This window comes from Urtica dioica, chromosome 8 (genome assembly GCF_054948205.1).
Source record: "Urtica dioica subsp. dioica isolate 48M chromosome 8, U.dioica_male_clone48M_v1_H2, whole genome shotgun sequence".
NCBI classification, from domain to species: domain Eukaryota; kingdom Viridiplantae; phylum Streptophyta; class Magnoliopsida; order Rosales; family Urticaceae; genus Urtica; species Urtica dioica.
Window position 1 is genome coordinate 37,664,447 of NC_142763.1, and position 11,879 is coordinate 37,676,325.

Below are 11,879 nucleotides of genomic sequence, written 5' to 3' on the forward strand. Positions count from 1 at the left end.
CTCTCTCTCTCTCTCTCTACCCCTTGGAATTACTCAATTCCGTTCTTAAAAAATAAGAGTGAGATCTTGAAACAACATTGTTTCTTGATCGAGTGAGATTAAAGAGTGTGGTCCCATACCGTCTTTCTTTATTCGTCCGGAGATTACGTCTCGAAAGACTACGGTGTCATCAAGGGGAGTACGATGATCTGAAAACTTGAAGAAGAAGCTCAATGCGTTTGAAGACGGATTGTGAAAGCTTAAAGTTTCAGTTCGTGAGCCCAATCCGTAAGTGTTCTTCAAACTTTATTCTTTGTTGTTATTGGTTGCTCGACATGTTTGAATGCTTTCATTATTTAATTAATAAGTAAATCTAGATCTTGTTAGATAATCATAATATTAATTCACTCTTGTTAGTGTAATTAATTTATTCCGTAACTTATATGGTTATCAAGGTAAGCACATCACTATACAAGTGGTTTGAGAACGATTATTCGTGTCTCATAACCGCTTGGTTCACCAAACAAATGGTGTCGGAGCAATTATTTGTATCCGATACCCTACGTGTTTCACCAAACAAATGGTATCGAAGCGATTGTTCGTGTTCAATACCCTACGTGTTTCACCAACCAGTGGTATCAGAGCGATTGTTCATGCTGATACCTACTTTCTTTTTCCAACACATGGCTCGTAGGGAAAAATAAAAGGGCATTGAGGACTACCTCAACAATCGAAGAGCCCATGAGGGAGGATCTCGAAAGAGGAGCAAGATTGAACATGAAGGACAAATCTCTCAAAAGAGGAAATCAAAAGCAGGAAACTAGCAGGGTTGCTCGCCACAATCACTCGTGGACATCTTTCGTAAGTACTCTGACTTCACCCCTCTCAAGGTCACGCTAGACCGAATATATGCCATCGCGCGTGATAAGTTCACACATCCTGCTCCACTTAAGAAGGATCCGGCTAGTCGGGATTGGTCCAAGTTATGTTAATTACACCAGGACCACAGACACATCACCATCGAATGCTATCAGCTGAGAAGGCAGATAGAGGCGTTGATCCGAGAAGAGGACTTGAAGGAGTTAGTCAAGTGGATGGTTGACGGCTTGAAGAAATTGAAGAGAAAAAGGGTCCAACAAATATCAAGCATTAAAAAGGATCCTACAAGTTAGCATTGATCGCGAAGACGTGAGCGATGATACCACTACACGAAACATCGTCAACATAATCTTCAGAGGGCCGCATACTAAGGACTCGAACATCGAGCAGAAGAAGTACGCTCGAAAGATCCTGAAATGAGAGTTCATTCACTACGTGAACTTCGCAACCTATGCCGATGATGAACCTGCCTACCTGCACAAGACCATCCACTTCACAAAAGAGGAGGCACAAAGGATCGTACACCTGCACAATGATGCAATCATTCTGATGATCAAAACCGCCAATGAACTTGTAAATAGGGTATTGATGTTGGAAAATATCTAGGATTAAGAAAAGATTATCGTTTCTAGCAAGCGGCAAGATATAAAAATTTCTTTAAAAACTCGTAAAACGATTTTAATACCTAGACAAAGTGCATGAGCGTATAATTTAAAATTTAAAAACTACTTTGAGTTTTCAATCGGTATCAACCTTGTTAGAAGCTTGAGCATTGAGAAGCCTTTGGAAAGGTTGAATCGCTCGTCTCCTCACTAAGCTTGCCTCCCTCGAGTCTTCTTGAACATGTGAGTAACCACGAACGCTTCTACCACTAGAGTCTTTCAAGTTTGGTTACGAATTAGTGTGTGGACACTTTCAAAAACTATGAATCAAGAACTTGTCTTGGAGCAAAAGAGCTAAAACAAAACACTAGGTCTAATGAGGACCTAGGTGCCAAAACAAAAGAACAAGAAGAGAGATAGATAGAGAGAGAGAGAGAGAGAGAGAGAGAGAGAGAGAGAGAGAGAGGTGTTGTCAATGGTGCCCACAAGAAGAGTAGTATTCTTTACTTATATTCATTTGATGTAATAAAGTCTCACGAAGACTCTTGCTTGTAACTGCTGAATTATTAATAAAAGTTGAAACGTTCATTCATTCTTCCTTGTCTTTTTGAAGCTTTATGATAAACTATAGTCGTTAGTCCTTAAACAAACCTAACAACAAATGAAGACTCAAATATAGATTTGCATGAACAAACTCTTCATGATTTGCTTAAAACAGTATGTTCGCAATCTAAGGGTCAAATGGCCTATTGATCCCAGTATGATTATTAGGAGAATCTATGATGTCTGGTTATGGGACATTGAGAGTTGAAGACTCTATAGTTCTTCCTAGGTATCTTCTGAATGTACTGAATTGACCAGTGCACTTCTAGAGACAGAATAAGAATAAACCATTTAACCTATTATGTCTCGAAATCACTACGTATGAATTGCATCGTGCTTACCTCAATCATGAAATGAGACATGTCATTTCATATCTTACGTATTCTCATTTGAGAAAGGTAGAGTTCTAGATTCACTACGTGATATGACAGGACCTATTGGTGAAGTACTAAGTTACGAAGATGTCATGAGTAACTTTGTGAAGATCTCATAGATATGGAATTCATGTACAAGATTGCTGAAATGCAATGTATATCACCTCATGCTTTGTTCCTTGGAATATGAATAAATGAACTGGCCAGTGTCCAAATTGAGTCATGACTCTTTTGGATGAATCAATGTGACTTGTTAGCTCCTCGTCAATACATTGTTTCTAACTTATTCACAAGCGACAAAGGAGTTGAGGAAATAACAGCTAGAAGGGTAAAATGGTAATTTTGTAAATCTCATGTAGTTGATGATATTCATGAAGGGTAAACATAGATAATATTCAATGGATCTACTCATCACAATTAAGTTGAATTCTTGAGTAGAAACTAAATTCATTTGAACCGAGAAATCCTCAATGTCAGCTCTTTAGTGGAGTCAGTTGACATTAAGTTAAACTTGGAAAAGGTTTGTGAACTTCTGAGTCCAAGTATGTTAGCTCAAGCTTTGTTCATTTGTATCCATGAGGTGACTATCACAAGTCATTTCGAGTAGGATTAGTTAAACTAGAAGCTAAGTCAAAACAAGAACTAGATGATTAATTTGGGCCTTGATGATTAATTTCATTTGATGGAATTTTACTTGAAAATTCTTAATGGGCTTTTCTTATGTTGTCATGAACAAATGAAGAAAAATTTAGAAGCCCTTTCTAGAAGGTGTTGCACGTCCAAACCCAAGGAAAGAGAGACAAATTTTGTGCATTGATGTATGAAGATACTTGTCAAAAGAAACAGAGGAAACAAATTTCCTCTATGAGGAAATGAAGTGGGCGGCCAAGGTAAGAGAGGAAGCAAAAAAGGAAACAAATCCAAGGCCTTCTAGAAGACTCTTGGCCGTGTGCATAAGGAAGGGAGGGCAAAATATTTGCTCATGAATATGTGATATTCTATAGAGAAAAGGAAACTACCTTTTGAAGGTAATCCTTCTCCTATAAATAGAGTCCTCATTCTCATTGTTTCTCATCCCAAAATTTTAGAGATTGAGAGCTTCTCTCTCTAGAATACTTGGCCGCCACTTCTCTCTCTCTCTCTCTAACTCTTTTCGTTTTTGTATTGGCACCTAGGTCCATATTCGACCTAGCGTTTGTTTTAGCTATTCGACTATAAGACTTGTTCTTGAGTCGTTGTGTTTAAAAGTGCCCACACACTGATTCCTTCTTAGCTCGAGTGATTTATGTGATACAAACTTTCGTGGTTACTCGAGTTCCCGAAGAACGAAGAAAGGCTAGCTGTGTGGGGAGACGAGCGATTCAACCTCCACAAGCTTCTCAACGATCAAGCTACGTAAATGTTAATAAATGAGTAAAAGCTTATAGATAGTCTTAATTTTAAAAGAACATATGCTTGCTCTTTGTCTAGGTTAGTAAAAATCGTTTTACTTGCTTAAAGAAAATTTTTATTTTCCACGGCTTGCTAGAAGCGTTAATTATTTTTTTAACCCTAGATAAATTCCAACAAATGGTATCAGAGCTATGGTCAAAGTTAAGCATGTACATGTGATTAAAACTATGAGCTTGAAAATCATTTTCGAAAGACTCTTTTTTTTAACAAGTTAGAATTGTTTCTTAGATTTTTTTTAATTTATTGCTCGTGTCTTTAAATTAAAAATCATTATGATTTTCTATGACCTTGGTATGTTATTAAGACACATTAGAATCAGTTCTAAATTATTTTAATTTTCTATAATGAAAAACGTGTTTTTAAAGTTTAAGAAATTTCGGGTAATTTAATGACTAGTTATATTGTCTTGCTAGTTTTGTTTGTTTACTCATTTCATTTTATGTTTGTTGTTATTTACTTTTATACTATGTTATTACCATGTTAATAAAGCACATATAAAATTTTTAACAACTCTCTAAAACGTTCCGTTACACGCGATTCTTTTGCACTCAAGTCCGGACCTTAATTATTTCCAGTTTCCTTTGAGCTCGAGAAAAACCTAGTGTAAAAGTGGCATAACTCTCTGCTCAGAAATTAAAATTTAATGATTCTTGAATTAAATTAAAGGTCTGTTTGTCCTCTTTCCAATGTCATTAGTTTTAGGTCAAAAGGATGTCGGAACCGCTAGTTATGGTGATTTTACTCTGAGGTGCGCGACTGTTCCGAAAGTCCAATTTTTTAGAATTTTTTAATTCTAGATTTCGGACCCCATTCCATGAGTTATAGAACTCTAATGAGAAAATTTCCTTGATCAAATTTTTTTTTCATAAGATAATAAACATAATGTGAAAGATTAAAATATTTTTATTTTTGAAAAATTTACTTGAATTGAATATTTACAAAACTAGTTTAAATTTTAAAAACCATTTTCACTTTCGAACTTGAAAATATTTCGTCATCCAAATCAAATAATTTTTCAAAATGTTTTCAAAATTATATCTATATCACATATGTTCAAAATCTATATGCTCTTGAAATTTTGAGTGGGAGGTCTCCTCGTAGACGAGCCGAAAAATAAAGATGTGTAATCTCAAACTTTCAAGTGTTCGAGTGAGTTGAAGTTCACACTTCCCTCATGGACTTTCCCGAATAAAAAATAGGAAAATGTCCGAGTATGTACCTTGTACCTTTATGCACTAACACTGCTCTTCATTGAACATGAAGATCTAGGATACCTTTCTAGAAATTCCCTAAAAAAAGGATACCTTTCTAGAAATCCACTCTATCTCTATAAGCACAAGGAAAACATGTTTCCGAAATGTATTAGAGACTATGTGCCTTTTCTAAAAACTAAGTGGGATGGTTATACCTGTTGTTTACAACCCACGATCCCCAACACTAATGAAAAGTGTAATTGTCGCCAGACTAAGAGTCACCCTCGTTGCCCTCTCTTAAATGAGAGCACTCAACGACGCTTTGCTCTAATCATTGCTCAATGAGTTACGTCCGAGAGTGAGACAATGATACAAGGCCTCCCCTCAGTGGATTTTTTTTCAAAGTCGATCTTTTGGACTAAGTGGTTGGTTATACACTTAGACTCCATCCTTATAATCCTCCATCGAGGCCGTGCGAAAGGATGTGAGTGATCAAACTTTTTTATAAGGTGGCTAGTGAAATATGATGTATTGACATCTTGGCTATGCATTAATGATGAGTCATTTACTTATGAAAGGAGACTCTTTGCGGCCTCCCCTCGAAGGAGTAAAGTGTCATTTCGTTCATAACACCTTTGGATTTTTCCTATCATGTTCATCCTAAAAACTTAAACAAACTTAAATCCTAAACCAAAAGACTAATCATAAACTTGTTTCAACTTCAGCAACATGTCTCTCAACCCTCTCTCAACCATCATTTCCTCAAATAAACTCAAAACCGAGAACAACATAGATTGGAAACGTAACCTCGACATCGTCATTACCGTTAACAAGCACAAATGGGTACTTACCACCCCGTGTCCTTCTCAGACAAATGATGATTCGACTCAAGAGGACAAAGACGCCTTGACAACCTGGCTCTGCTCCGATGACATTGCGAGGTGCTGTATCTTAGCATCGATGAACAATGTGCTGCAACAGCAACATCGTGACACAGGGACGGCCGCCGACATGCTCTACAATCTCCATGAGATGTTTGGAGGGCAAGGGCATCATGCTAGACAACAAGCAGTCAGACAGTTTATGAACTGTCGCATGAAGGCTAGGATTCCTGTTAGGGACCATATGATGCTGATCATTAGTTACCTGAATAAGATGGAAATCATAGGATCCGAGATTGATAGGGAGACCAAAATAGATATGATCTTGGAAACTCTCCCTGAATCTTTTCATACCTTCAACACTACTACAAAAATAGGATTCTACAACGCTTAAAAACAGTTGTAGAATGATTCTACAACGCTTCTTAAGCGTTGTAGAATCCTGCGTTGTAGAAGCTTCTACAACGCTTAAAAATCCGTTGTAGAATCCAACAGCTTTCTACAACGCTTAATTATCCGTTGTAGAAACTAAGCTTCTACAACGGATTCTTAAGCGTTGTAGATGTTGGAATCGATCTAGGGTTTAAGAAAAAGTTTAACGCTTCGTTAAGCGGCGGAATTTTAAAAATTTTCTTTTTAAGTAAAACTAGTTTTTACTAACCTAGACAAGAGCATGTACATGTAAATAAAAACTAATATGAGCTATTAAAGTTACTAACCTTTCTTGAAGCTTGAACCTTGTAGAAGCTTTTGGAAAGTTGCAACGCTCGTCTCCCCTCGCAGCACGTCTCTCTTCCTTTCCTCGGCACCTCGAGCAACCACGAAAGTTTCTATCACTAAATCACTCGAAAAGAAGGAATCAGTGAGTGGGCACTTTTAAACACTACGACTTGAGAACGAGTCTCGAAGTCGCAGAGCTAAACACTAGGTCGAGTGAGGACCTAGGTGCCAAGACAAGAAATAATCGAAAATAAACTAGAGAGAGAGAGAGGATTTTCGGCCAAGTTCTAGAGAGAGAGTCTCTCAAATCTCTTAAACTTGGATGAATTGAAAATGAGAAGAATGAGGCTCCTATTTATAGGAGAGGTCTCACCTTCAATAAGGTAGTTTCCTCTTCTATAAAATGAGCCAATTTCCTCTTTCTTTTCCTTGAGAAGCTCGGCCAAAATAGACTTCATTAAGTCTTGGAATAGTTTCCTATTTTGTTCCATGCCTTGCCTTGTCTCTCTCTTGGCCGAATTCCATATAGCATCCTCATGCAAATTTGTTTCCTCTTTTTCTTTTGGCAAGTATCTTGATACATTTATGCACAAAATATTCTCTCTTGGTTGGGTATGTTGGGCGCCTATGTCCTTCTAGAATGGGCTTCTAGAAGCTTTTCCATTTGTTCATGACAACATGAAAAAGGCCCAATAAGAATTTTCAATAAAATTCTTATGAAATGAAATTAATTCACAAGGCCCAATGATCAAGTCATGGCCGAGTGAAACATGTCATAAAATGACCTTGTCAAAATTTTATTGACACTCATTTCATCGTTTGTCTCAAAAGACAAAAATACCATTTTCACTATTTTCGTTCTTGTTTTGACTTAGCTTCCAGTTTAACTATTCCTATCGATGTGATTCGTGACAGTGACCTCATGGACCCAAATGAACAAAGCTTGAGCTAAACACTTGGACTCAAAAGTTCACAAACCTTTTCCAAGTTTAGCTTAATGTCAACTGACTCCACTAAAGAGCTGACACTGAAAATCTCTCGGTTCAAATGAATTTATTTTCTACTCAAGAATTCGACCTAATTATGATGAGCGGATCCACTGAATATTATCTATGTTTACCCTTCATGAATGTCATCAGCTAGTCGGGATTTACTAAATTACCATTTTACCCTTCTAGCTGTTATTTCCTCAACTCCTTTGTCGCTTGTGAATAAGTTAGAAACAATGTATTGACGAGGAGCTAACAAGTCACATTGTTTCATCCAAAAGAGTCAGGACTCAATTTGGACACTGGCCAGTTCATTTATTCACACTCCAAGGAACAAAGCATGAGGTGACATACATTGCATTTCAGCAATCTTGTACATGAATTCCATATCTATGAGAACTTCACAAAGTTACTCATGACATTCTCACAACTTAGTACTTCACCAATAGGCCCTGTTCGGAATCACATAGTGAGTCCGAACTCTGACTTTCTCAAATGAGAATACTAAGGTGTGAAATGGCATGTCTCATTTCAGGATTAAGGTAAGCATGATGCAATTCATACATAGTGACTTCGAGACATAAGAGGTTAAATGGTTTGTTCTTATATTGTCTCTAGAAGTGCACTGGTCAATTCAGTACCTTCGGAAGATACCTAGAAGAACTATAGAATCCCCAACTCTCAATGCCTCATAACCAGACATCATAGATTCTTCTAACAATCATACTGAGGTCAATAGTCCTTTGACCCTAAGATTGCGAATATATCGTTTTAAGCAAACTACGAAGAGTTTGTTCATGCAAATCTACATTTGTCTCTTCGTAAGTTGTTAAGTTTGTTTATGGACTAAAAGACTATGGTTTTATCATAAAGCTTCAGACAAGGAAGATTGAATGAACGTTTCAACTTTATTAATGAATGAATAGGCAATTACAAGCAAGAGTCTTCATGAGACTTTATTACATCAAATGTTCAAAATAAAGACTACAACTCTTCTTGTGGGCACCATTGACAACAAACTCCCACTTGACTCAAAGAAGGTGTGTGTAGTCCTTCATGCCTAATCCCTCACGATGTTGGTCGAAGACCTTGTTCGCTAGGGCCTTGGTGAATGGATCTGCGAGGTTGTCCACCGTTGAGATCTTCTTCACTTCCACGTCTCCGCGCTGCACGATCTCTCGAATCAAATGGTATTTCCTCTCAATATGCTTAGAGCGCTTATGGCTTCTAGGTTCTTTTGAGTTAGCGACAGCCCCACTATTATCACAATAAAGGGTCATGGGCTCGTCGACGTTTGGAACAACTTCCAAATACTTAAGGAACTTTCTAAGCCATACAGCCTCTTTGGATGCTTCACAAGCAGCCACATATTCTGCTTCCATTGTGGAGTCAGCAATGCAAGATTGCTTAATACTTCTCAACACAACAGCTCCACCATTAAGGATGAACACAGATCCCGAAGTGGATTTCTTGGAATCCTTATCCGCTTGAAAATCGGAGTCGGTATATCCCGTCATAGTCAGGTCAGTACCTGAGTATGTAAGCATCAAGTTCCTACTTCTTCGAAGATACTTAAGAACATGCTTAACAGCAATCAAGTGCTCGGGTCCAGGGTTGGATTGGAAACGGCTAACTACGCCAACGGCGAAACAGATGTCAGGTCTAGTGCAAAGCATGGCATACATGAGACTTCCCACGGCAGAGGCGTAAGGAATCTTTCTCATGTCTTCAATCTCTTGTGCAGTCTTGGGAGACTGGTCCTTAGAGAGTGAAACTCCATGCCTAAAGGGTATTTGACCCCTCTTGCAGTCTTGCATCGAGAAGCGATCCATCACCTTATCAATATAAGATGCTTGAGAGAGCGACAGGGTCCGGTTTTTCCTATCTCGAAAGATTTGGATTCCCAGAATGTACGCGGCTTCTCCTAGATCCTTCATATCGAATTGCTTTGCCAGCCAGACCTTAACCTCAGATAACTTACCCACGTCATTACCAATGAGTAGTATATCATCGACATATAGTACCAGAAACACAAATTTGCCTTCGTGTATTAACTTGTAAACACAAGGCTCATCTATTGACTGTTCAAAGCCGAAGCTCTTTACAGTTTCATCGAATCTAATATTCCATGACCTAGATGCTTGCTTTAGTCCATAAATGGATTTAAGCAACTCACAAACCTTGGTCTCTTGACCTTTATCCACGAAACCGTCTGGTTAAGCCATGTAAATGCGCTCGTCAAGATTGCCATTCAGAAAGGCTGTCTTGACATCCATTTGCCAGATCTCATAGTCGAGAGCCGCAGCTATGGATAGGAGTATGCGGATGGATTTAAGCATCGCGACTGGTGAGAAGGTTTCTTCATAGTCAATCCCTTCTTGTTGGGTATAACCCTTTGCCACAAGTCGTGCTTTGAACGTCTCGACGTTCCCATCAGGACCCCTTTTCTTCTTGTATATCCCGTTACACCCTACGGGTTTAATCCCTTCAGGAAGGTCTACAAGTTTCCAGACTTTGTTGACATACATCGAGTGCATTTCAACTTTCATGGCGTCAAGCCAAAGGTTTGATTCAGAACAAGCCATCGCTTGGCTATAGGAAACAGGGTCATCCATGTCGGAGACGGCTACAAGAGAGTCTCCATAAGACATGTACCTGTCAGGCTTTTGAGTAGCCCTCCCACTACGTCTAAGTACTACTTGACGAGATTCTGATGAGTTAGGTTGTGTTTCAGTTGGGGTAAGAACAGTTCTTACAGATGAGGTAGAAGCTTCCTCACCCAACTTTTCTTCAAGCACAATTTTGCTTCTAGGTTTCGCATCCTTCATGAAGTCCTCCTCAAGGAAACGAGCATTCGTGCTAACGAAAGTCTTATCGTCCTCGGGACTATAGAAAGTAAAACCTTTGGTTTCCTTCGGATATCCTACAAACAGGCACAATTCTGACCTACTAGCCAACTTGCTAGTCTTTTGCCTCAGCACGTGTGCAGGGCAACCCCAAATTCGGATGCGGCCAAGATTCACTTTACGGCCAGTCCATCGTTCATAAGGAGTACCAGGAACCGTTTTGGACGGAACTTGGTTCAGAATGTAGGCGGCTGTTTCGAGGGCATATCCCCAAAAGGAAAGCGGGAGTGATGAGTAACTCATCATCGATCTAACCATCTCCATAAGAGTTTGGTTTCTTCTCTCTGACACTCCGTTTTGTTGAGGTGTGCCAGGTGCGGTAAGCTGAGAAGCGATACCTTCTTCTTTAAGAAAGTCATCGAACTCTCCAGACATATACTCTCCACCTCGATCAGATCGAAGGGTTTTGATCACTTTGCCAGTTTGCTTTTCCACTAAAGCCCTAAAGACCTTAAATACGTTAAAGGTCTCGGATTTGTGTTTGAGCAAATAGACAAAACCATATCGCGAGTAATCATCAGTGAAGGTAACGAAGTATTCGTATCCTCCACGTGCCTGTTGGTTGAGCGGACCACATACATCAGAATGTATTAGTTCCAGCAACTCAGTGGCTCTTCGACCCTTATCGGAGAAAGGTCGCTTAGTCATTTTTCCTTCTATACAGGATTCACAAGTAGGTAGTGAGCCTATTGCAGAGGCTTGGAGTGGACCATCCCTCACAAGTCTCTTAATCCTCTCTAGACTGATATGACCAAGTCTTAAGTGCCAGAGGTATGTTGATTTTGTTAGATCGGAGGATTCAGAAAGTTTGATCCTCTTTTGCTCCCTAATTAGATCGTTATCTATTTCGGTGTCTAAAAGAGAAGGTTGAGTGGGATAGATGTAAAAAAGACCATTCTTCATACATGCATCAGTGACGAACTAATTAGAAAAAGAAATACGAATTCCATTCTTTATAAACTTTAAATAATAATCTTGCTCGAAAAGTTGAGCAACAGATACTAGGTTTTTCCCAAAGGAAGGAACATAATACACATTATTCAAATTTAAAGTTCGATCTTCAAAAGATAGCGTCACGGATCCCACAGCCTTCGCAGACACCATGCTCTCATCACCCCACTTGAAGCAGAAGTCGCCATCCTCTAAGCTTTTGCTTTTCCTAAAACCAGTCAAGGAGCAGCAAATGTGGTTAGTAGCAGCGGAGTCAATAATCCACGATGATACATTATCAGCTACTAAACAGGCTTCAGTAACAAGTACAATACCTTTTGCTTTGGTTTTGAGGTAGGCAGGACAGTTCC